We start from the raw sequence: 25,850 nt of genomic DNA on the forward strand, positions 1-25,850 counted from the left end.
GTTCTAATTCAATTTGGTAACAACCAGATTCATATTACTTGAGAGCACAGCTATGCTCCTAACCAAATATTACTACAATTGCCGTGGTTTTGTCTCGGCTAAGGTACTATGAATTCTGCACTGCAGTGCCAAAGTATTGGAAGAAAATGTCAGTCTGTGAATTCCAGTTGTGACTTTGTGATAAGTGTCTCATTTAGGTGGAAAAAGAAGTCATTCTCTCAAACAATATAATCACTTAGGGTTTCCAGAACTGTTTTTTTAACCTTAAAACAAATTTAAGCCCCAAGCCCTTGCAAGTTGTAGTATAACTTGTTACCAACAAAGTATATGAAGAGACCACAGAGAAAGCTTCAAAGTCCTCTATACCCTCTACACAACTTCACCAACTAGTATATAGCATTACTAAAAATTTGTTTAGGTAGCAGACAAAACTTACCTTCATAAAATCCTCTCACTCTCTCGCTCTCTCCGCCTCAGTGTTTTTCCTTCTTTTGATCACACCTTTAATCACATACCAGCAAAGATAATCTCCAGCAACTACATGTTCACAAAATCACTATTTCTATAGTTACAGAAGGAGAAAACCCCAGTATTAATATCAGTCCTTGCAAAAGCCAGATCCCTTTGTATCTCTTGTCCACTACTGGGCCTACCAGTATGGCTCAGAGGATAGTAAAGTCTTTTGGGCCAGACTTATCGCATGGCATTACATGCCCACTTCTCTAATGATGGAGGTAGGGCATGTGATTAGCTGCCACACTAAGTGGAAGTCAGATAATTCCTCAAAGGTCAACTGGTGTATGTAAAGAACAGAAGAAGGGATGCTGGGCAAGTAAGAACAACAGATGTCCACTACAGGAAATGTGGGGAAAAAAAAAAAACTTACACCAGATTCTTGTCCTAAAATCTTCTGCCAGATTTTGGTTGAAGGTCCCACATGTATGGGAAGGAAAGCAAGTATTACTAAAAGCGTAAAAGAGCAAAAGAACCAGTGCTCAAAATTTACTTTGCAATTTTTCCATGCATGAGTCACTCAGTAATCTCATACAATGTAAATGGGGAAAAAGCATTTCTGATTTTCACTAAGTGAAAGATGCAGGAATATTTTTATTTTAGCAGAAGACAAGAAGTTCCCTTAGAAAAAGATAGTGGGGGGCAACCGATATAATAATAAGAGTTTATAGGAAATGAAAACTAGTTTAAGAGAAAGGAAAGGAGTGATAATATATTAGGAAAGATTCAGAACTTTAAAACTCTAATTTAAGCAACCATTGCTATTCACCAGATGCTAAGGAATTTCTCTGCATTTTTCTTAAGGCTGTTGTCCCTTGGGTTGAGTAATACCTATTTGGTCTAGCAATTGCCCTGTTACCTGCTTATTTTGGAGTAAATCAACTTTAAGGAGCACAAAGAAGATGAAGGAATGAATTATCTTTCTCCCTACCTCTTAGTTTTTTTCCCACATCATAACATTTAAGCAAGTGAGTCCTCCTTGGACCATCTAGTGATATTTCTTATCCCAGATAAACCAACAGAAAGCATTACTCACCAGCTGGAACCCCACCTACTATTTGCAACACTGGTTATTTCAGCACCTCATCATCCATATGATAACCTCATGTGAGGTCTGCCCAAACCTATCAGCCTCTTCTAGTTGGACAATCATCACATTTCAACCTTTTTACATGCTGCATTAAAATTCTAACAGTTTCCACCAGGCAGCTGCAAACCCTGACACTTAGTTCCTTCTCATGGTGAGCAAATAAAATAGGACCTCCCTGTGCCTTCTGGAGCATGACAGAAGTATTATTTCAGAACAATTGACAGTGTCTGTCTCTAACCAAAAGCATTCAGCTGCTGTAGCTAACAGCTAGCAATACTGAGAAGAAAACAGGGAGTTCAGACTGGTGACTGATGTAAAATAGGTCCCTTCCTTTCCAACAGTTGTGACAGATGCAGAATTTGGTGCCAATTCTACACTTAGGTCCATCTCCAGAAAGTCATAATCAGCTGTGAAGTCTCGGCATTCCTAGAAAAAGTGAATGCTCTAAATACAGCTCAGGTATATGCCAACAGAAATTCCAGGAGCCAGATCTAGGCTGGCCAGTCGGGGCCCCTTGTTACTGATTCGTTTTGTGCTAACACTAACAGAGGCTTTCCCTTTTCCAATTCTCGATTTATTTGAAGATGTCACACTATCTGGCTGAATACATAACCCTTTGAATACTAACAATCCTCAAGTTCACCTGGCAAACATCCAAAACTGTTTAGAAGCTTTCACTTGGTATGTCTGAGAAGCCACAGGTCCAAATTATCCAACGTGAAAATACACAACTGTCTCCTCTCTTAAGAAGGAAGTCTTTTAATAGTTGAGTAGCTCAGAAACTCCTGGCGTTAACCATCAAACTTGATTTGCAAAAATCCCAGGGAGAACTGGAACAAAGGAACTCTGGAAGACCAGGGAAAGCCAGCAATTTAATTTACCTCTGATATCACTGTAGTCCAAGATCCCCGAAAAGCAGCCACTGGAAAATTAAAAGCTATCTTCATGTGGTCATTCTTGCCATTTTCATTTCTGTTTTATGGGAAGCAGTAAGTCAAACCCAGCCCAAACTCTTGCGTTTGCAAGAATCAAAGCAAGCTAAAAGGAGGAGATTTCTCATTCAACAAGGGACTGCAGACCAGCCTTTATTAAGGAAGACTTACACTCCTAAGAAAAACTACTAACGTTTTGCTGCTGCAGATGACTTGGATTGTGCAGGGAACTGGCCCTTCAAGTCTGTTTCCCACTGTCACCTTATACCTCAGCCATTCCAGTCAAAGGCCATTCCCAATGTTCCAAATTTTTCACACCTCTGGGCTTTTGCACTTACTGTTTCCTCTGCTTCAGCCTTCTCTGATCCCCCTTCTCTCCACTTGGCTAAATCATACTCATCCTTTAAGGTTTAGCTCGAACCTCATTTGCACCAAGAGGTGATTCCTAACCTCCTGTGTCCCAGGCTAGTTGCCTATCTTCTATGTTTCACAAACACCGTGTTGCAGTGCCTCCAAACTCTTTGTGTACACTCTTAAAAATAATAATAATTATATATCCTGCTGTATTCGTCTGTTCTCACGCTGCTAATAAAGGCATACTCAAGGCTGGGTAATTTATGAAGGAAAGAGATTTAATTGACTCAGTTCCAAATGGCTAGGGAGGCCTCACAATCACGGCAGAAAATGAAGGAAGAGCAAAGGGCCATCTTACATAGCGACAGGCAAGAGAGTTTGTACAGGAGAACTCTCATTTACAAAAACATCAGATCTCGTGAGACTTACTACCTCGAGAACAGTATGAGGAAAACCACCCCCACGATTCAATTATCTCCACCTGGCCCCACTCTTGACACGTGTGGATTATAACAATTCAAGGTGAGATTTGGGTGGGGATATATAATTATTATTTTTTTAAGAAAGTGCACTAAGAGTTTGGAGATCAAGTAGAAAGATGCACACAGCATGTTTCACAACAATAAAAGATTCTTATGAAAACTTTCATCTCTCCTATAGTTTTTCCTAGGACTGCCCCAGCCTTAGCTCTGCCAAATAGAATCTCACAACTAAGGTCAGTTTCAGGAAGATTTAACAGCATCCAGATCAGAGGAATGGGGATGAGTCATCAAGAGACTAATGTGGGTTTTTATCACTTGCTCCCAGTTCCTTTCAGGGAGCAACCTCTGAGGAGGATTCCCACCCACTGCCCCAAGTGGTGAAAGAAGGGATTTGGTCCCAGTATTGGATCTCATCTGGCATGTCTGAAATCCCAGAAACTATTAACATAGAGGCATGAGGCTAAGCAAGGACGTGTCTGAGTTTAGAAAATTCAGAGTCACCCAAAAAGAAAACAAGAGGTACAGGGAGAGATGCAGATGAGCAATAGAGAATGAATATATACATTTGAGCCAGGGTTGTTAACAACAAGGCTATATGCAAGAGTGCCAGAGATTGAACCCAAGTTCCTCTGTTTTTTCCCCAGAAAAGAGTCAAGAACTGGGCTCTGGTTAAACACACACTCTAAGTATGTTCACACTTTTATGCAAGGATTATCCAGCATTTATTTTAACTTCAGATTCAGGGCATAAACATGAGCTATCAATTCAGAAAGTGAAAATATTATTTATCCTTTACTTTCTCTCTCCAATTTCTAACAAACTGAAAAAAGTAAGAAGAAAATTACCTGATATATGGCTAAATGTTATTATACTGGAAACATCTTTACTCTCCTAAAAAGAAAGAAGGACTATAGATGACCAACATTTTCTGCATATGATGAAACACTTTCTGCTCTCACAAAAATAATTTGATTACTCAGAAAGTCTGATGTGGTGGGAAAAGGGCCATAGTGTTTCAGAAGTCTACATAAAACACACACACACACACACATACACACACACTCTGGAAGAAATGACTTATTCATGTTTTTCGCTAGGCAGGACACATCTACATCCTGAATGAGTTGCAGCTGCTCTGTTCTACACACTTTGAAGAGGGTGAAGGTAGGGGATAGAGGTTTCAGAAACTGTCCCTTCTTATAAATAAGTCATGATTGATTACTATCATAATTAAAATATAGAATAAGAAAACTCTGATGTTCAAAGAAAAGGATCAAGATAGTGATGTTTTTCTGCCTAAAAGGAAATCAGTCATAGGTTCGGACATCAGTATAATTGACTGGAAATTAAATAAAATAGCAAGAAGCTAAAAACACACCAGAAGTGTCATACCACAATCTGGGACCATTTTTCCCACCAGCTTAACATAAGCTTCAAGAGTTGGGAAAGCGAATTGCCAGCCACAGCAGAACATTACAAGCCCTTTCTGCTCTCTGTGGGTTCGAGCTGCTCCATTAGTCTGTTCAGCTGGGTTCTGGCATTGACTGCCCAGGGACGGAACGAGGGCCTGACTCACTTATATGTATTTGACATTGTCAGGATTTTTTCTTCAAATAAATAAAATATGTCACAAGTCATGTAAGTGTTTAAATGTCACAATTTGTCACATAACAAGGCCTCTTCTGTAACATTTTTTCAAATGTCAGTGTCATTTCCTGGGCAAATAACAGAGGGAAGCAGGTTTCCCAACATCCTGGCCAAAACTGGTTGAGTTCCTAGGTGGCTCCATGTCAGGGTCCTTTCCTGACATGACTTATGGTACTATTTGGAGAGTGCTTTCCTCATGTCATAAAAGGTGGACAAGGAAAACCTCAGAAAGATTTGCTCTAGGCATTCAGGATGTCCACTGAATAAACGTCAATTATTACAGCCTAAAACTTAATCCTATAGAGTAAGGGTGGATGTTTGGCACATGGTCAAAAATAATGAAAAAGGAGACAACCCCATGGTGACAGGTGATGTAGAAACAAATGGACCAAGCAAAATGCCCCAGTATTAGCTGAGCCTCTGGGAATTCACCTTCAAAGAAAGCACTCCCCTGAAAAGTGGGATTCAGTGTCATCTATGCCCAGGTGCAATCATTGACTTAAGGGTATGTCCAGTTATCAGTAAATAAGTATAAATTACAGAAAAGAACATTACACATCATGTTATGGCATATGCCAGGTTTCTACAATACAATACAGATATATATATATATGAAAAATACAACACCTTGTCTTAAAAAGAAACTTTCCTAGAGAATACCTAAATCACTCAACACAGGCATGCAAATATATTTTGAGATGTCACCAGTGTGGTGGGATGGGGAGGGCATTGGACTTGGAGCCAGTGGATCCAGTCTTTGTCTCAGCTCTTTCCCATCTCCAGCTAAGGAAGTAAGTTTCCTAACCTCTCTCATGTCTCAGCTTTCTCCCTTACAAGATGATGATGAAAATAATCTCTTTCACCCTCGTCGTAGATGATTATTATGAAAATTGAATGAGATAATGTGCTTGAAAATATGGACTGTCCACAGCAGGTTTTTTGCCTTTTGGAGTTTTCAAGGAACTCCATTCATGCCCAGGGCTTTAATACCTTCAAATATCAAGTGACATCCCCAAATTTGTACATCTAGTTGTTGCCTCCTCCCTAAATCTCAGAGCTCTATTTTCATCTGCCTCTGGACATCTTTACTTGGATAGCCTTCAGGCACTTACAACTTAGTATGTCCAACTGAAATAGTCCTTTTTCTAAACACACACTCTCTCACACACCCCAATCCCTGACCCCAACATATTCCCACCACAGTTAAAGTCACTACCCTCCACCCAAATCCTCAGATTCACCCTACATATCTCAATTTCCTTCAAGTAGGCACCTAACCACAGCCAGTCACCACGTGCAAAGCAGCTTCACTGTGCGCTGGTTATCAAATTGTCTGAATCCAGTGATACAGAACCCTCACATATAATAAGTTACTTACAAAGAGGCAGCAAGGGACAACAGGAGGCTAAGATTCATTGTAAGCTGGCCCCCCAAGGCTCAGGGCAAATGGAGTCATGATCGCACATGCCCACTGGCGCCAAAGCTGAGGAACTCCAGAAAGCAGCCCACCCTAGATTTTATACCTTGGGGTCATGTGATTTGCTAGGCTGAAGCATTGAAAGACATCCAGTTTCTAGGAGAGACTAGAAGAGAGACTGAGCTGTTCCAGCCAGTCCCTCCTTATCTCAGGATGTTGCATTCTCAGCACATCCTATAGTTATTCTTGAGAACTACAAGTGGCAAAGATGGAGAACTGAGTCAGTCCAAGGCCATCCACAAAAGTGCCCTGCACCATGTAGCACTGATCCTATGTCCTAAGGGCCTGTCAGGTCAGCCCCTTCTTTTCTATATAGACTGTTGTTCTCCTAGTTGCTGTAGCCTCAAACCACTCATCCTACCTGCAATCTCTCCACTGTCCCTTATTCCAATTCATCCTCTACATTGTCACCAGAATGAACTTTTGTAAATATATATCTGATCATATATATATATTGATCAATATATATATATATGATCTTTTGTAAATATATCTCTGATCAAACCCTGAGCAAAACCATGCAGTGACTTCCCATTGCTTTGCGATTTTGTTTGAAGATCTACACGAACTTCATGCATTCATCCCACGTTACATGTTTGATTTCATCTCCCTACCCCTTCCCCATACCCCCACTCCCCAGACGGCTCTGTTCTAGTCACACTGAACTTTCTTCAAACACAGATGACTTTCTCAGCCTCTTTGCCTATCCTGCCCCCTAGTGTCGGTAAAGGGATTGGTGAGAGCATACGCTCAGGGGTCCAAAGGCTGGGTTCAAATCTACCCTGGGTGTGTTACTTCTTTTGGTTTGGATTCACGCACAACTTTGGATTCACCCAGAAGCAGACTGAGACAAGGATTCAAGGGCTAGCAGTTGATTTGAGAAGCTTGGAAAATACCAGCAGGGGAATAGGGAAATGAGAAAGGGAAAAAACTTTGGAACATTATCATGCCAGCTACCTCTATGACGGCTGACATTTTATCCCGCAGGGAAACTGTGCAATAGCAAAGAACTTTTGCCCCAGAGCTATCCCACCTAAGAGTTAGCCACCTGAGAGGCAACGTTCCTCAGTTACTAATACACCAGTTCCTGTCAGCCACTGGTTGAGGGTGAAACTAGTGGATGGAGGTGGGGGATTGGAATATGGGCCTCTGCCATATTCGTAAACCTCTCTATGTCTCAGTTCTCCCACTCCAAAAGCTGTCATAACACTAGTACCTACCTTTTAGAGTTATCGTGAGGATTACATGAGCTAATATATGTAAAGTACTAATGACAGTGCCAAGAACTTAGTAATCACTACATAAATTTTAGTTGTTGCTGTTAGTATTAATCTCTTACTGTGACCTAGTCTGTCACATTAAACATCTGCTGGCAGGAAAATACTCTCCTAGCTCCAAATGCATGTTCCTATCCTGGCACTTCCCACCTTACTTTTGATCATATTTGTAGGTGTCTTTCTTTTCTACTAGATAGTGTTCCGAGAGAAAGCTTTGTCAAATTCTATGCCTAGCACAAAGTAGACACTCACTAAGTGTTTGTAGAACTGAGTTGAACTAAGTTGTCTTTCAATAATACTTGTTTTTATTTTGTGCCAAAGAAAACAAGAACGCAGGAAAGAGTTATAGCCAGAAAAAGCACCAAAGAAAACAGAAAGGGAGTATTCACTCAACATGCATTAATAGTAAGGGCTCAGTTAATATTTGTTGAATGAATTTAAATGTGAATGTAAATTGAGCCCCTCTGTGTATCAGGCATTATGCTAGGCACTTAGACTACAACAATGATTATATCAAGGTCCCTGACTATGAGAAGATGAGAGAGGATACACAGACTAACAAATGAAAGGAATAGACATCGCTGAGTTAAAGAGAAGTTGGGAAAAGACAAGGACAGCCAAGGATAGTCATTGGTTTGGGTCAGTGCTCATGAGCTACTATGTGTTATACAGTCATGACCAAAACTGGACTGGACTCTGAAGCTTCAGGAACTTTCCTGGCATCCTGATGGCACAGGTTTCCTTCTCAGGTACTGAGTATTTCTAATTCCATGGGGTCAGCTCAGCACATCAGCAAATACCACCAGTTCAAGTCCAGACGTGCCCCTTTGTTGACTTTCACTTAAATCACATGACCATAAATTCAGTCTGGTCACATCATACAAAAGAATAAAAAATATCTTGAAAAGATGTGTTTTCTCAAAACTCTTCATGCACTGATACAGAATATTTGCAAGAGATTTATTAAGTAAAAGAAGCAAGGGAGAAGCCAGTATGTAATTCTGGCTTCAAGTACATAGGAAGATTGTGGATGCCACTCAGCCTCTTTCCCTAGCCATTCCCCATCACCCAATGGGCTCATAAAAATGTGGTCATTGAGGCAGAGATTAAATTTATGCGTAGGTTCAGTAATATAAATTCCAAGCTACAGCCACCAATGAATGCCCAATCTGCCAGCATCAGAGAACAACACTGAGTCTCTGACATGACACCATGCATAGGGTGATCAATTTGGTTGCAGGTTGATTACCCTGGACCACTTCCATCATCATTAGGGGCAGAAATTTGTTCTTACTGGAATAGAAACTTACCCTGGATAGGAATTTGCCTTTACTGCACAAAATAATTCTGCTGAAAATGCCGTCTTTTGACTTACAGAATGTCTTATCCCTAGTATTCTACTCTCCAGCATTGCTTCTGGTTAAGAACTCACTTTACAGCAAATGTAGTGCAGCAATGGCCCCGGGCTCACGGGATTCACTAGTCCTATCATGTTCCCCACCATTCTGACCAGCTGGTTTGACAGAGCGGTGGAATGGCCTTCTGAAGACTCAGTTACCACACCAGTTGGTTGGCAAAGCCTTGCAGGGCTGGGGCAATGTTCTCCAGAAAGTTGATTATGCTCTGAATCTGCATCCAATATGTGGTGCTGTTTCTCTGATAGCCAGAATTCAAAAGTCCAGGAATTAAGGGGTAGAAATGGGAGTGGCATCACTCAAAGTTAGCCCTAATCATTCACTAGCAAAAAGTTTGCTTTTCATCTCATGACTTCCCATCCCCAGCAGACCTCTGCCCTGCTGGTCCAAAGGTCTTAGTCTCAAAGAGACTACAATGCTTCACTACACTGTATGATTTCACTACACTGTCAGTTAAGACTGGCACTCAGCCACTTACTACTCATGGCCCTGAATCAACAGGCAAAGAGGGATTTACTGTACTAGCTGGCGAGATTGATGTTAATTACCAAGGGAAAAAAAAAAGAATTGCTATTACACAATGAGTGTACAGAACAGTATGTGTTGGAATACAGGCGATCCCTTATGGCCGCAGTCTCCAACCTTTTTGGCACCAGGGACCAGTTTCATAGAAGACAATTTTTCCACAAACTGGTGGAAGGGGGAGGCGGTTTCAGGATAATACTGTTTCACCTCGGATCATCAGGCATTAGTTAGATACTTATAAGGAGTGTGCAACCCAGGTCCGTCGCATGTGCAGTTCACAATAGGGTTTGCGCACCTTTGAGAATCTACTGCCACTGCTGATCTGACAGAAGGCAGAGCTCAGGCGGTTATTCTCCTCACCTGCCACTCACCTCCTGCTGTGCAGCCCAGTTTGGTCCATGACCTGTGGATTGGGGAGCCCTGCCTTATGGCATCTCTTAGTATGGCCATGCCCATTGCCTTAAATCAGTGAAAAACTACAACAGCCCATTTCAGGCAGGATAATGGCCCAGATCCTTCAGGAATGAGATTTGGGTCTCCCCACCAGGCAAAGAGCCAACATAAACTTAGGTGCTTGCTGAGGGCAAAATGGCAATGGAATGTGTAATGTGTAGTGGAAGAAGGTAGCAACAAATACCAGTTATGATCATATGACCAGTTGTAGAAATGAGAACTGTGATAGTTATGAGTAATGTTTTCTCATTTTGTTGTGAATACATTTGCATATATTTTAACCAAATATATTTGTTTTCTTCCCGCTCTTATTCTCTTATTATCTAATATAAGATGTATTAATCACAGTTAACTTTACCTCAGTATACTTAAGTTGCAAGATATTAAGAATAAGAGTGAACATCACCCAAGGATTTGTGAAATAATTAGCATTCTGGGAAATAATTAGCATATTTTTATTCTACACAGGATAGTCGTAACATGTTAGGTGGAAGTATGACTTTGTCACTGTCTTTATTTGGAAATTATGTATAGTTTAAGGAGGTATGTATGAGTGCCAAATTGACAAGCAGTGGACTTGTGATGATCAGTTTTATGTGTCTACTTGACTAGGATATGGTCCCAGTTATTCAATCAAATACTAATCTAAGTGTCATGTGAAAGCATTTTGTAGACATGATTAGCATCTATGATCAATTGACTCTAAGTAAAGAAGGTTATACTAGATAATCTGAGTGGGCCCGTTTCTATCAGTTGAATTGCCTGAAGGGAAGAAGTGAGGTTTCTATGAAGTTCTGCCTGTGGCCTGAGAGTTCCCGTTTGCCCTTCCTGATAGCCTGCCCTAAGGTATACAGATACATATAGGTACAAATTTGCTTACACATGACCATCTCTGCAAAATGCACAAAGAACTGATATTGTTGATTGCCTTCTAGGAGGGTACTTAGTGGCTGGAAGTTGGGGGATGCAAAGCTACTTGTCCCATATATCCTTTAGTAGCATTGAGTTTTGAACTATTGACTATATTACCTATTCAAAGACTTTTAATTTCCTTATTTTTAAGAAATATAATTCTCCAAAAGAATTTGATTCTAATTCTCACTTATTTTCTCTTCCATTTTTCATATACTCTTACATGTGAAAAGTTCTTATCTATGTCCACCTAGGTAGATTGGGCCAAAGAAAGTCACTTGAACCATACAATTTTCAAAATGTGGACTCCTTAAAAACTGTACATGCCTTGAAAAGTTCAATGATCAACATAATTTTAAAAGACTTTGAAATCATTCCAAATAATCTATCTTTGCCAAACTCACAGGCTACAAGCAGAATAAAGGAAAGGAGAATTTCCCAGTTACCTATCTCATGTATGAAAATATTGTTGAGATCCACTTTGAAATGGGCAAAACATCAAAGAAACAGGTGAGTACTCAATTGCAGCCCAACAGGAAGCCCCATTATGCTGTGTTACATATTTTATGCTTTCTGGCATTTGGGGGTGTTATTTGAAGTCAGGTAACTTGATGGTGATGCATTGCCCAGAACCAATTTTTGCAGTGTGAAAAGGCAGATGCTGTTATAAAAAATACATACACAATTTCCATAGCAGATATCATCTCCGATTGGGATCCTTACATAACAGATAAAACTGGTGGGAACTAATTCTCAATCAACAAAATGGCAGGAAATAAAAAGCCAACATACAAATGATACAAAGAGAGACTGAGAAACAGTCCATCACCAGCATGATACTGAAAGTTGAGACTGAGTTTATCTGCTGACTGTTTGCTTCCTTTGGCATTAATTTTACTGTAAGTAAAAATGCCATGTCTGTGAATTATAGGATGGAAAATATGGCACTGAAGAAACTAGCTTCTGATGCTTCCAGAAGAAAATAAAATAACAGCTCATTGATTAGTAAGCACAGAAAAGTTAAAAAACTTAAAAAAAAAAAAAAAAAAAAAAAGCTAGGCATGCTGGCACACACCTGTAGTCCCAGCTACTCAGGAGGCTGAGGTGGGGAGGTCGCTGGAGCCCAGGAATTCAAATACACTATGATTACAACTGTTAATAGCCACTGCACTTCAGCCTGGGCAATGTAGTAAGATCCCATCTCTAAAAAATAAAATACAATAAAATCTAGAGAGCTCAGTTCTTTCAAAGCTCTTTGAGAACAAAGTATGTGGAAAATCATAACTACAGGCAACTATCAAGCCAGTGCACAGTCATCCAGGTTTGCTAGCACTATGGTGATCAAATATAAACTCTTTGCTAAAAATATAAAATCAATACGTTTTCTATTTCATAGCCTATTAGAAAATAGGTAAGACCTTCCTAAGCAAGGCACAAAACCAAGAAGCCATAGAGGAAAATATTAACAGATTCAAGTACATCAAAATATTGACAGTCAAAAAATCCATAAAACAAAATAAAATAAAGTTCACAAGCAAGTGAAAAACACAGGTAAAATGCTTGTAATTCATATAGTAAACAAATTAACAATATGTTGAATAAATTAGCTCCAAAAAAGCAATTTAAAAAGGCACCTCAAACAAGAATCAGCAAAGGATAGGCACAGGTAATTCATAGGACAGGAAATAAAAATGGCCAATAAATTCTTGCAAAGATGTTTAATATAACATTAATAATCAAGAAAAAATAAACCAAAACAACAAGGATATTTCATTCCCCCACCCCCAATCAGGCTGAAAAATATTAAAACATTACAATTCTCAATGTTGACAAGGGTAAGGATGAATGAGTACTGTACTCTGTGGTTGGGTGAAGACAAATGTATAGCCCTTATGAAGAACAATTTAGGAGCATTATCAAATATTAAAATGTGAATTCCATTTGACTTAGCAATTCCACTTCTAAGAACGTCTGCTAGAGACATAATCATTCTTAGATAGGTGATTAAGGGTTACGCACTGTAATAGTGTTTTTCATAGTTTAAAAAATGAAAATGATGGTCTATCACTAAGGAAAGTAGTTAAATGTATTATGAGACATCCATACCTTGGACATCTATGCAGATAATTCTTAAAAATTGAAATAGACCCATATGTACAGACATAGAAAAATTTTGAGACATAATATTTTTAAAACAAGTCAAAATTGTAATACATATAAAATAGATTTATGCATATATGTGTATATTATGTGAATCTATAAATACATGAGGGAAGGTCTGAAATTATAGACACCGAACAGTTAACAGTGTTTCTTCTGGGAAGGAGAATAGAATAGGGGACAGAAAATGAACTAAGAGCTTTCACTTTAACTCTTCATCCTTTTATGCTATCTAAATCTTAATTTTTGTAATATGCAATAATATATCAAATGGTGCCCTCATAGATATAAGTCCTGTGACACATATGTCCATTTGGCCAGGCTATAGTACTCAGTTATTATTCATAAACACTAGTCTATGTGTTGCTATAGAAGTGTTTCATAGACATCATTAAGATTTAGTTAGTTGACTTTAATTATCTTCAATAATGTGGGTGAGCCTTATCCAATCAGTTGAAGGCTTGAGAAAAAACTGAGGTTTCCCAGAGAAGAAGAGATTCTGCCACAAGACAGCAACATCAATTCCTGCTTGAGTTTCCAGCCTGCAGGCCTATCTTACAGATTTTGGACTTGCCAACCCCCACAATCATGTAAGTCAATTCTTTAAAATATGTGTGTGTGTGTGTGTGTGTGTGTGTGTGTGTACTTCCTATTAGTTCAATTTCTCTAAAGAACCCAGATTGATACAAATAAACATCATCTTGAAATAAGAAAATCATCCTGTAGGCAGAGCCCTAAATGTCATTTCAAGCATCCTTATAAGAGCAAGGCAGAGGAAGATTAGACGGAAACACATAAGAGAAGACAAAGACAGAGGCAGAGATTGAGGTGATGTGTCCACAAGCCCAGTTATGCCAGCAGCCACCAAGCAGGAAATGGCAAGGAACAAGCTCTCCCCTAAATCCTCTGGTGGGAGTAGCCCTGTTGACACTTCTATTTTGGTCCAGTGAAACTGATTTTAAACTTCTGATTTTACACTGATTTAAACTTTTCATGGCTTCTCTAAAACTATGAGAGAATAAACCTCTGCTGTTTTAAGACAGCAAGTTTGTGTTAACTTGCTACAGTGTCAACAGGAAACTGATATACATGCACATTTCGTGTAGCACTTGTGTAAAAATATAATAATCCAAAACTTCCGTATGACCAGGGAAGTTACCATGGTCTCACAGAAAGAATGAGATCTTTGGATTCAGAGAGACTTGAGTTCTGATATCATACACCATCACTAGCTACATGGCTTCAGGAAAAGCACTGAAATGCTGAGTCTCAGTTTCTTCATCCATGAAATGGATAATAATACCTGCTGTGGTAGACAAAGCAATGGCCCCCAAAGATGTTCACATTTTAATCCCCAGAATGGGTTAATATGTGACTTTACAGGCTAAAGGAACTTTGCAGATGTGATAGAGTTAAGGATACAGAGGACCCAGTGTAATCGCAATGGTCCTCATAAGAGGGAGAAAAGAAGGCTCAGAGAAGATGCGACAATGGAAGCAGAGGTCAAAGAACAAGAGATGTGGAGATGCTATGTTGTGAGCTTTAAAAATGAGGGAAGGAACTATAAGCCACGGAATACAGACAACCTGTAGAAGCTGAAAGAGGCAAAGAAACAAATTTTCCCCTAGATCCTCCTGCCTCTGCCAAAACCTTGATTGTAGCCCAGTGAAACCCATTTCTAAACTTTAAGGCTATAAGGTAATAAATTTAGGTTGTTTTAGGCCACTAAAATTGTGGTAATTTGTTGCAGCAGCAATAGGAAACTAACATACCTTTTTACAGAGCTATCATGAGATTAAAAGTATTCTTTTAATTATGGCAATGTTTATTATTAGAAAGGCTATTTTAAAAAATGATTCTGAGAAATGAGTTATCTATAAATAAACTATCTCTGTAAGCCAAAAATGGTCATATTCAGTCATTCCAATTTTCACAAGTCTTAACTACAGGGTTCATTTTTGTGAATCCAGTTCTCCAGATGTGGGGGAGATTTGCTTCTCAAATGTCCCCACAGGATTAAATAAATTTTGTAAATATTTTGTTTCCTGACTTGCTGACCTTTAAGTCTACATTCAAAGAAGACATTTGGCCAAGAAAATTGAATGACCTCTGTGAATTCTTCAGTTTTATCAGAAGGACACAGACCCAAAGTTTATTTCTTTTTCTAGTGAAGGTTTGCCAAGTTTTCCTTGAAAAAAATACCTTAGTTTTGTCCAATAAGCCAGTATCTCTCAAACTCCATGAGAGTTAATGTGAACTCTAGCAAGATGCAGTAAAATATCCATTACAACATCTGCCTATACCTAATTTTTCCATTCCCTAGTCTCATTTGAAGCATTGCTTGATGATTTCCAGCTGGACCTCATAGTCAGTTATCAACAATGCTTTCCCTTGCCCCAGATCCCTCTTCTCTAGACCTTCTACTGTACCTTATTGCCGGTTCCAGCTCTGGAGAAACTCCCCTGCCTACAAGTTGGGCACCTTCTTTCTTCCCAGAGAGCTTTGCCAATGTTAGTCTCATAACTCACCATTTGGATGTATGGTCCACCATAAAATCAGACTACCATCAGCAGACCCACAGAGCCTAGCTGTTTATCTTGTCTTGGGTTTTCCTTTCATTAATTTTCCACAGCAGATGCCACGACTATTCAAAATCATTTCTCCTCTACTAAGCCCTTAAACATCTACTCCATCCCCATTCTCTCAGCAAATAAATTTACCTCTGAGTTTTCACTCTTAAGGTTAGGATCATCTAGCAAGCTCTTTCCCTTCTTTGTACTCTGCCTGAAAAAGGCATGGCTGGCCAAGGCCTTCTTCCTTTCAGCTTTCTGACCTGACTCTCCTCTCACACCTCCACTAACCACCTTTTATCTCTTCTACACCAGTATGTTCCTTTACATTTACCATTTTACTGAGCCTATAAATGTCCTCAAGTTTTTTCCGTTCTTCAATTACCTTTACCTCTTCCTTTCTCAAAAATATCTAAATTTACTGCCTCAACTTCTTTTTCTGCAGCTAATATTTATTAAATGTTTCTTGTGGGTCTAGGACTGAGCTAAGTTTTATAGGCATTATCACATTTATTCCTCCTGAGGTAGATACTGTCATAAGTTCATTGGTAAAAATGAGGAAAGTGACTTGGAAAGTTTAAGGAACTCATCAGAAAGAGCTAGTAAATAGCAGGATGTAGAATTGGACCCAGACCAGCTAACTGCAAATGCCTGTGCTAACCACCCAGCTAGACTGTCTCTTCCCTGATTGCCCTTTCCCTTCTCAACCCCTTGTCGTCTGACCCTGCTCTTCCCACTCTGCTGAAACTGTTCCATTCATGAATTCTTTGTTCCAAAAGCCAGTAGGTTCTCATCAGGCTTTTCCTGGTTCTCATCAAAATGGCCGTTTGCTCACCTGACTTTAGGGAGGCTGCAGCCTATGATTTCCTTCCTCTCTGATTTCTGTAACTCTGCCTCTTCTAGATCTTTTTCCTGCTCAGGTATGTTGTTTTCTTCTTTATTTTTATATTCTTGCCTTTTTCTGGCAGCCACTCCCAATAATTCAAAAACCAGTCCTATTTATAGGAATCTTTAGTAATTCAGCAGCAATTTGTTGAGGATTTCCCCTTCTGGTCCTGAAATGTTTATGCTGACAAACATGGAAGCTCTTCCAGGACTTGGCTATAGTTTGCCAGCTACCACCTGGTGAAGGTAATGTAGCTAAATACACTATGACAGCTTTGAAGGTTCTGAAATGTGCACGAAACACAGGCACTAGGAAGGTTGCTCTCTATTAAGCTTTCAATTTAGGAAAGAATCTCTTTTTCTCTACATGTAAAGTGGAAGTAAGACCATCAACTCACATCAGTAGCATGTGGAAAGTCTAGAGCATGATAGCGGCTCTAGAGCAACAATAGATGTTCAAACAACAGGACCAAGTAAATGCATACATTTTATATATATATATATATATATATATATATATATATATATATATATATATGCATTGCACTACACACACACACATGCAAATCATAAAGGAAGAAGTAAAGGACCAACAATGGATGTCAAACACTAAACCCAAGTAAAATGCTCCTGTTCAGCCTAATTAGCCCTCATCACTTACAAGGTTACTCATATAATGTGATGTTGTTTTCTGTCTGGCTCCTCTTTCAGTTTGTATTTATGTTAAATTTGGTGGGTATTTTGTGTGCTTTCTCAGGTTAAGCAAACCTAGCTGAAACATGTTTTCTGGCAAATGTTTCAGATGACACCCAATGGACTGACTCCAATAAATTGTACTAAGCCAAACTGTAACAAAGTGATGTTTATTTATTAGGTTGGTGAGCAGTTTTATCTGCTCATTTTGCATTAAGGGCCTTAATTCTCCTCTTCTGGTTCATGAGAAAACAACAACATAATTCCCTGAGGAACACAACCCTCAGCCCATTATCCAAAAATATTTTCAAAAATGTCCAGGCCTTTTCTTCTCTAGAGCATCCTTCAGCTGTCATTGAAAGATTCTCACGGATGTGGTACTGGTGTTGGCCACAGAAAGGGAACTGAGGTGAAGAAGGTCAAAGGCATGCACATTCAAGCTTTATTGGCTCCATTTCTTCCTGAGCTTTGGCAATGCCTCCATTGTCATCAAAATGTATTTATTAACTTCCCTTTTTTTGTTTGTTTGTTTTGTTTTTGAGATGGAGTCTCACTGTTTTGTTTTTGAGACGGAGTCTCACTCTTGCCCAGTCTGGAATGCAGTGGTGCGATCTCGGCTCGCTGCAACCACTGCCGCCCGGTTCGAGCGATTCTCCTGCCTCAGCTTCCTGAGTAGCTGGGATTACAGGCACCTGCCTCCATGCCTGGCTAATTTTTGTAGTTTTTAGTAGAGACGGGGGTTTCAACATCTTTTCCAGGCTGTTCTTGAACTCCTGACCTCGTGATCCACCCACCTGGGCCTCCCAAAGTGCTGGAATTACAGGCGTGAGTCAACTCGCCTAGCCTTCCCTTTGTATTTCTAACAACCTTAGTTTTTACAAAAGAATTACAGGAGTCCACATGGCCACCAATCCTTTTATTTTTTCACTATGCTTGTAGAAACCATGGGTGAAGGGATTCATGGGCAATTTTCTCATACACACTCTAAATTTGGAAATCAGAAAATTAAGGGCAACTTCTGAAATTTAATCAAATTAAATCAACACTTTATAGGAGGAGACAGAAAGTCTCCCTGTCCCTATAGAAAGACTTACTCTTCGAGAAACAGCTTGCTAGCTTTTTCAGTAGTAAGAACGTATCTAAAGGAAGAACGTGGCCAGGTGTGGTGGCTCACGCCTATAATCCCAACACTTTGGGAAGCCAAAGTGGGTGGATCACTTGAGCTCAGGAGTTTGAGACCAGCCTAGCCAACATGGTGAAACCTCATCTCTACTAAAAGTACAAAAAAAAAAAAAAAGGACATGGTGGCCTGTGCCTGTACTCCCAGCTACTTGGGAGGCTAAGGCGGGGGGATCACTTAAACCTGGGAGGCCGAGGCTTCAGTGAGCCATAATTGTATCATTGCATTCCAGCTTAGGCAACAGAATGAGACCCTGTCTCAAAAAAAATCCAGAAAAGAATATACATGTATTCAAAGTTGGTGATATGGTTTGGCTCTGTGTCCCCACACAAATCTCACTTAGAATTGTAATCCCCATAATTCTCATGTCAAGGGTGGGATCAAGTGGAGGTAACTGAATCATGGGGGCAGTTTCCCCCATGTTGTTCTCATGATAGTGAGTGAGTTCTCACAAGATCTGATGGTTTTATAAGCATCTGGAATTTTCCCTGCTTGCACTCACTCCATCCTGCTTACCTGTGAAGAAGGTGCCTGCTTCTCCTTTGCCTTCTACCATGATTGTAAGTTTCCTGAGGCCTTCCCAGTCATGCAGAACTGTGAGTCAATTAAACCTCTTTCCTTTATAAACTACCCAGTTTTGGGTATTTCTTCATAGCAGTGTGAGAACAGACAAATACAGTCAGTGACCCAGAAAAATGATGGATCTAGAAGGTGAATCCATTAGGAGTATGTCTCTAGCACTAGGCAGGATAATAAAAATTGCTCAGGATGAAATCTAACATCTGGACCTGCAGAAAGTATTTGTTCCCTGCTTCAGATTTGAGAAAATCCATCAATTCCAATATGACCCATCTGAAATGAACTCCAGTTCCATTGATCTTCCTGCTCTCCAAGCAAATTTTTCATTTTAATTTTATTTCCTAGCTACCTCAAAATAAAGAACAAGAGTGCCTTGTATTGAACCATGAGATCATTCTCATTCTTACAAAGGGATGACTTTTCTTGGTATGTTAATGAGTTATCATTCTGGTTTATCCATTAGTCTCCTGCTAATGTGGATTTTTATCGATCTGTTGGGGTATTGGTGAAGGTACAGTTTCTATAACTACAGGACTAAAGTTTATAACCCTATTAGTGGCCAGTCAGTTGCCCCTTCCCTGGTTCCTAGGGCACTTGCTTTCCTCTCTAAGACACCAAAGATGATCTCATCTATTAGAAACAATAAGCAAGATTAGGAGGTGGCCAATATGTAATAAATGTAACAAAAATCTATCGCTTTTATCTATACCAAGTCATTCCAGCTATAAAATATAATAAGAAAATCCCTTTCTTGGAATTATTATATTATATATTATACTTTATAATTCTATTATATAGTATAATATATAATTATTAAATATATTATAATATATACTAATTATAATATATAATATAATTATATTAATTATAATATATAATATAATTATTATATTAATTATAATATATAATACAATAATAATTATTTATACTATATAATTAATATAATTATATTATATATAATATATTGTATTATATTATATATAATATATTGTATTATATTATATATGATATTATTATATTAATTATATATTATGTAATTATTCTTGTGTTATATTATATAATATAATTATTAATATATTATATATTATTGTATATATACACAATAATAATCTAAATGTATGTCTATGTGTGTGAAAATGAATTTGTTGCACACTGATGAGATTTTTAATTCAGTTTGAAAATAATAAGTATAAATACAAATAAGAAAAAATATTTGGTTAGACATAAAATTTTTTTCAGTCATTATTAGGTAATTTTATTATCTTTTTTATTATCTTCTTTTTACTCATCAATGTATTCTATTGTTTTGCATTTTAATTTTTCGGATCTGTTATATTATTCTCATTCCCTCTCTATCCCCTATGCCTATATTACACCCATATCACACTCTATCCAATACCTCTCCATCCTCTATGCCTATATTACACCCATATCACACTCTATCCCATACCTCTCCATCCCCTATGCCTATATTACACCCATAGCACACTCTATCCCATACCTAAATGTTGTGAAATGGACCAGGCACAGTGGCTCATGCCTGTAATCCCAGCACTTTGGCAGGATGAGACAGGTAGATCACCTGAGGTCAGGAGTTCGAGACCAGCCTGGCCAACATGATGAAACCCCATCTCTACTAAAAATACAAAAAATTAACCAGGCATGGTGGCAGGTAAGGTAACTGTAATCCCAGCTACTCAGGAGGCTGAGGCAGGAGACTCACTTCAACCCAGGAGGCAGAGGCTGCAGTGAGCCAAGATTGCACCATTGTGCTCCAGCCTGGACAACAGAGCAAAACTCCATCTCAAAATAAATAAAGAAATAAATGTTATGAAACACCTTCTGTGTTCAGGGAACTTTTCCTTATCTTCAGAGTTTGCCAACCTCTTTATGTATGTTTTTTAAAATAAATAAATAAATAAATAAATGGGGATTAGGATGAAAAAAGATAGGAGTAGAATAATTGGTTGAATAATTGGATGAAAAAAGATAGGAGTAGAATAGTTAGTTCCACCAATAGCAATATAGCCAGAATCAAGTGATTTAGTAAGCATAGAAGGCGGCAAAAAAGCAGGCATGAAACTACTTCATTTACGAAACGATGAGACAAAGGAGCCCAGGAAGGAAGAAGTGGGAGGGCTGCTAAATCAACTTTGGGGCCCAGAACAAGAGAAATGCCTCTGCTCTCATCCTCAACCAAGAAGCTATGCTCCTTCCTTCTCCCAACTCACTCTCCACACACCTGCCTGCACTGTTTTTTGGTCAACTGCCTTAACTGTTACAGCCACCATTTGCACCCCATCTCCCCAGCTCTCTCTTCTCACTCTGTCCTTAGAAAGTGAAAAAACATCCATAGTAGTCAATTGTTAATGACTTTGTTTAACTTTTGCAGGAATGGAGACACAACAACGGAGCTCACGCCATCTTTTACCACCCAGTCAAGTCCTTCACTTTGTTTAACCCCAATATCTCCTCTTTTAATCAAAACCCTTCTCCCTCTCTCTGTCTTCTGATGACCTGAAAATCAACTGGTCGGCATCTTCATAAACACCATAATTGAAGCCATGACCAAATCACCTCCTTGGATCACTTGACAGTACCTTTCCAAAATAAAGTTTCAGAGGTAAATAAAAGGGGAAGAGTGAGACAAGCTCTTCATGTATAACATGCACAATTTAAATGTGTTTGGTTAATATTTTTGTTTTGTTTTATTTTGTTTTGTTTGTTTTGTTTTGTTTTGAGACAGGGTCTTGCTCTGTTGCCCAGGCAGGAGTGCAGTGGTACAATCACAGCTCACTGCAGCCTTGATCTGCCCAGTCTCAAGTGATTCTCCCACCTCAGCCTCCTGAGTAGCTGGGACTATAGGCACCTGCCACCACCTCTGGCTAATTTTTTTTATTTTTCATAGAAATGGAGTTTTGCCATGTGTTTGGTTAACATTTACTATGCACCTGCTGGGCATGAGCAGGATGCTATACTCCTGATTTTAGAGCTCCAAGCCAGGGTTCATGAAATATGTTCATGAATAAACTAAGTGCCTGGCAGAAATAGGCACTGAGTGGTATCCATTAACTATTATTACCATCATTATATTATTTATATTAATTCTCATCTGCAAGAATAGTGCTTCATATATATTTAACAATATCATATAATACTTAGTATTATACATATTTATATAAATATTTAATAAATATTCATTAAATATTTGAGAATAAAAGTTAGAGAAGGAATGAAAATGAGGGGAAAAGGATCAGAGAATTTTCTTGCCCTAGACATAAACTTTCATAAAATATGTACTACTAATACTTCCCATTTGCAAATCTAGATCTTCAGAACAAAAGTGGTATTGCCGTCGAATTCCGAACCCCTCATAGAGGGATTCTTCATAGAGGAAGAAGTCAAACTTTAGGATGATTATACTTGAGAAAAAGCAGTAAATAAAATAACAAATATCAAGTTTGTGTAATTTAAAGCATAATTTGACTCTCTTTCTTAGAGAAAGAAAAAATTAAGTTTAAAAAAATCAAAATATTCCTGCACACCAGTTGGGCTGTCTCCTGGTAACACTTAGCATATGCTTAGCTAAGTTTATTCACGATCTGAATTGCTAGGCATAGTTCAGCAAATTATGATAAAGAATGACACTGTGGAGAGAATTCAAAAAGGTGGAACAAAGGTAATTACTTCAAATGAATTGTTTTAAACTTGCCCGACATTTCCCCATTCACAAATGCTAAATTCAGGCAAAATGCCTTTCCCTGAGAGTGCTCGCTTTTGCTTGCATTTTGAGTCCTGCCACCTAATTTGTTAACATATGGTCTGAGAGTTGGACAGTTCGTGCTTAGGAACTCAAAAATATATCAGGCATAAGAAAAACAGAATGGCTGTGATCTTGATGCAGAACATGTTGCCATCTATTGTTTGTCAGATGGAAAGGGATGCAAATTTCAGAGCCTAAATGAATAAGATAAATCAGGATCTATGTGGCATTTGCTCATAAACATTCCAATGGAAATGAAGAACCAAGACAATCCATCAAGGTTTAAAAAAAAAGAAAAGGAAAACAGTTTTAGTTTTTCAAAAGATGACTTATGACCATGGAAGTTTATAGATGAGTTACATTTGAAGTGCGAGATTTAGAGATAGAGATGTTTAAGGCATTTGACCAGAACGGTAATCTTAAGGTCAAGGCTTCCCAAGCTTTTGGTGATGGGCTTCTACAATTCCTTCAGTAGATGGAAATGGGTTTTTAATGTGTGCTGAAAACCAGAGAAATGGAATTCTCCTTTACAATTTATGGAAATCCACCCAAAATGCTTCAAGAAAATCCTCAACAAATCTAGAGATTATTTTGAAAATATAAGCTCCATGAAGACATCAGTTTATATACCTTTTCATTGGCTGTATTCCTAGTGCCTAGAACCATGTCTGGAATATAGTAAGTATTCACTCAATACTGTATACTTGATTCTATAAGACTTAATATTATACAGCAAGGAGTAAAACTAGAAGTTCCTAGACTCCTGAGTTAAAAAAGGAAGGGCATGAATGGAGGGAGGAAGAAAGGAAAGAAAGGAAGGAGAAAAAGAAGGAAGGAAGAAGAGAAAAAAAGGAATGGAGGAAGGACCATTTATCTCAGTGAATAGAAGAAATAGCCCATTAAATACTGTGTAGTCCATCAAAATACCATCACATTACCCTATTTGACTCTTTGGGAATTTATTCTAACCCAGTTATTATGTCTGCTCACGGGGTCTGAAAGCTCAGATCTAAAGTGTTTGAATTATGTAGTAAATTGCTATAAAGTAGGAAAACAAATAGGACAATAGCACATAAATCTCTTTCTATTGTAACACTTTCACATATGTTTTTCAAATTTAAAATACATCATGAAAAAACACAATTAAAGTAATTACCTGATAGAATATTTAGCTCACTTTAGGGGGAAAATTTAAGGAGGTCTTTGTGGCATTATATGAAGAGCTTCTATTTCTAGCACTCTTCATTTACATCTGTAACTTCTGGGTAGCACATTATTCTTCTTGTCAGTGACGACCATCAATAAAGGGTGACTCTTAGAAATAAATTTTGTTCTTATACAAGTGGAATACTTACCTGAAAAGTAAAGCTTTTCTTTAAATGCTAATATCCTGAAATCAGCTTCTTCATGCTGGAATTGGAAGGCTACATTCTACCAGTCTTTCTTTTAGGATGGTTTTCTGGTTATTGGAAATTATAAGAATCAATTAAAAGCATAATTTTAAAAGTAAACTTGTCCCTCTAATACCAGGTTTTTTACTGAATAATGATAGTCATTGCCTTGTCCTGTTATCCCCAAATGTCCCCGCAATATAGGCAGTCTATTGACAGGATAACCAGGTGGAACAGTTGATGGATTTCTTTTTGTTTTTTCCTTTTTTATTTCAATAGGTTTTTGGGGAACAGGTGGTGTTTTGTTACATGAGTAACATGAGTAAGTTCTTACATGAGTAAGTTCTTACATGGTGATTTCTGAGATTTTGGTGCACCCATCACCTGAGCAGTGTGCACTGTACCCAATGTATAGTCTTTTATACCTCACCACCCCCCACCATTTCCCCCAAGTTCCCAAAGTCCAATGCATCATTTTTATGCCTTTGCATCCTCATAGCTTAACTCCTACATATGAGTGAGAACATACGACATTTAGTTTTCCATTCCTGAGTTACTTCATTTGGAATAGTAGCCTCCAATTCCATCCAGGTTGCTGCAAATAGCATTATTTCATTCTTTTTTATAGCTGAACAGTATTCCATGGTGTGTGTGTGTGTGTGTGTGTGTGTGTGTGTGTGTGTGTGTATGGTATATATATATTGTGTGTATATATATATGGTGTGTGTGTATATATATATATATATATATATATATATATATACACCATGGAATTTCTTTATCTACTCATTCATTGATGGGCATTTGGACTGGTTCCCTATTTTTGCAATTGCAAATTGTGCTACCATAAACATGCATGTGCAAGTTTTTTTGTATAATGTCTTCTTCTCCTTTGGGTAGATACCTAGCAATGTAATTGCTAGATCAAACAATAGATCTACTTTTAGTTCTTTAAGGAATCTCCACACGGTTTTCCATAGTGGTTGCACTAGTTTACATTCCCTCCAAAATCTATCTTTTTTTTTTTTTTTTTTTTTTGGTGGTCATACTTACAGCAGTGATGTATCGTTTTGTAGTTTTGATTTGCATTTCCCTGATCATTAGTGATGCTGAGCATTTTTCCATATGCTTGTTGGCCATTTGTTGTATATCTTCTTTTCAGAATTGTCTTTTCATTTCCTTAGCCTACTTTTTGATGGGATTGTTTGGTTTTTGCTTGCTGATTTGTTTGAGTTTTTGTAGATTCTGGATGTTAGTACTTTATTGGATGTATAGATCGTGCAGATTTTCTCCCACTCTGTGATGTATTTCTCACAGGGGCAAATGTGCATAGCCATGCCCAACAAATCCAATCTGTTCCTAGGTTGGATCCACCTTGTTTCCACTTTGGCTACCAGAAACAATGAACTGCCACACTGAGCCCTTTCTCTGAACTTCCAGGAGTCACTTTTTCTTCACAATGTGAAGCCTCTGTTCATGTTGAAGAGCCTCACAATATTGTTACAGAAATTAGATAATAAGCACACCACCTGTGGAAGGAAAACCAAAGAGG

The sequence above is a fragment of the Macaca mulatta genome, chromosome 2 (assembly GCF_049350105.2).
Source record: "Macaca mulatta isolate MMU2019108-1 chromosome 2, T2T-MMU8v2.0, whole genome shotgun sequence".
NCBI lineage: Eukaryota > Metazoa > Chordata > Mammalia > Primates > Cercopithecidae > Macaca > Macaca mulatta.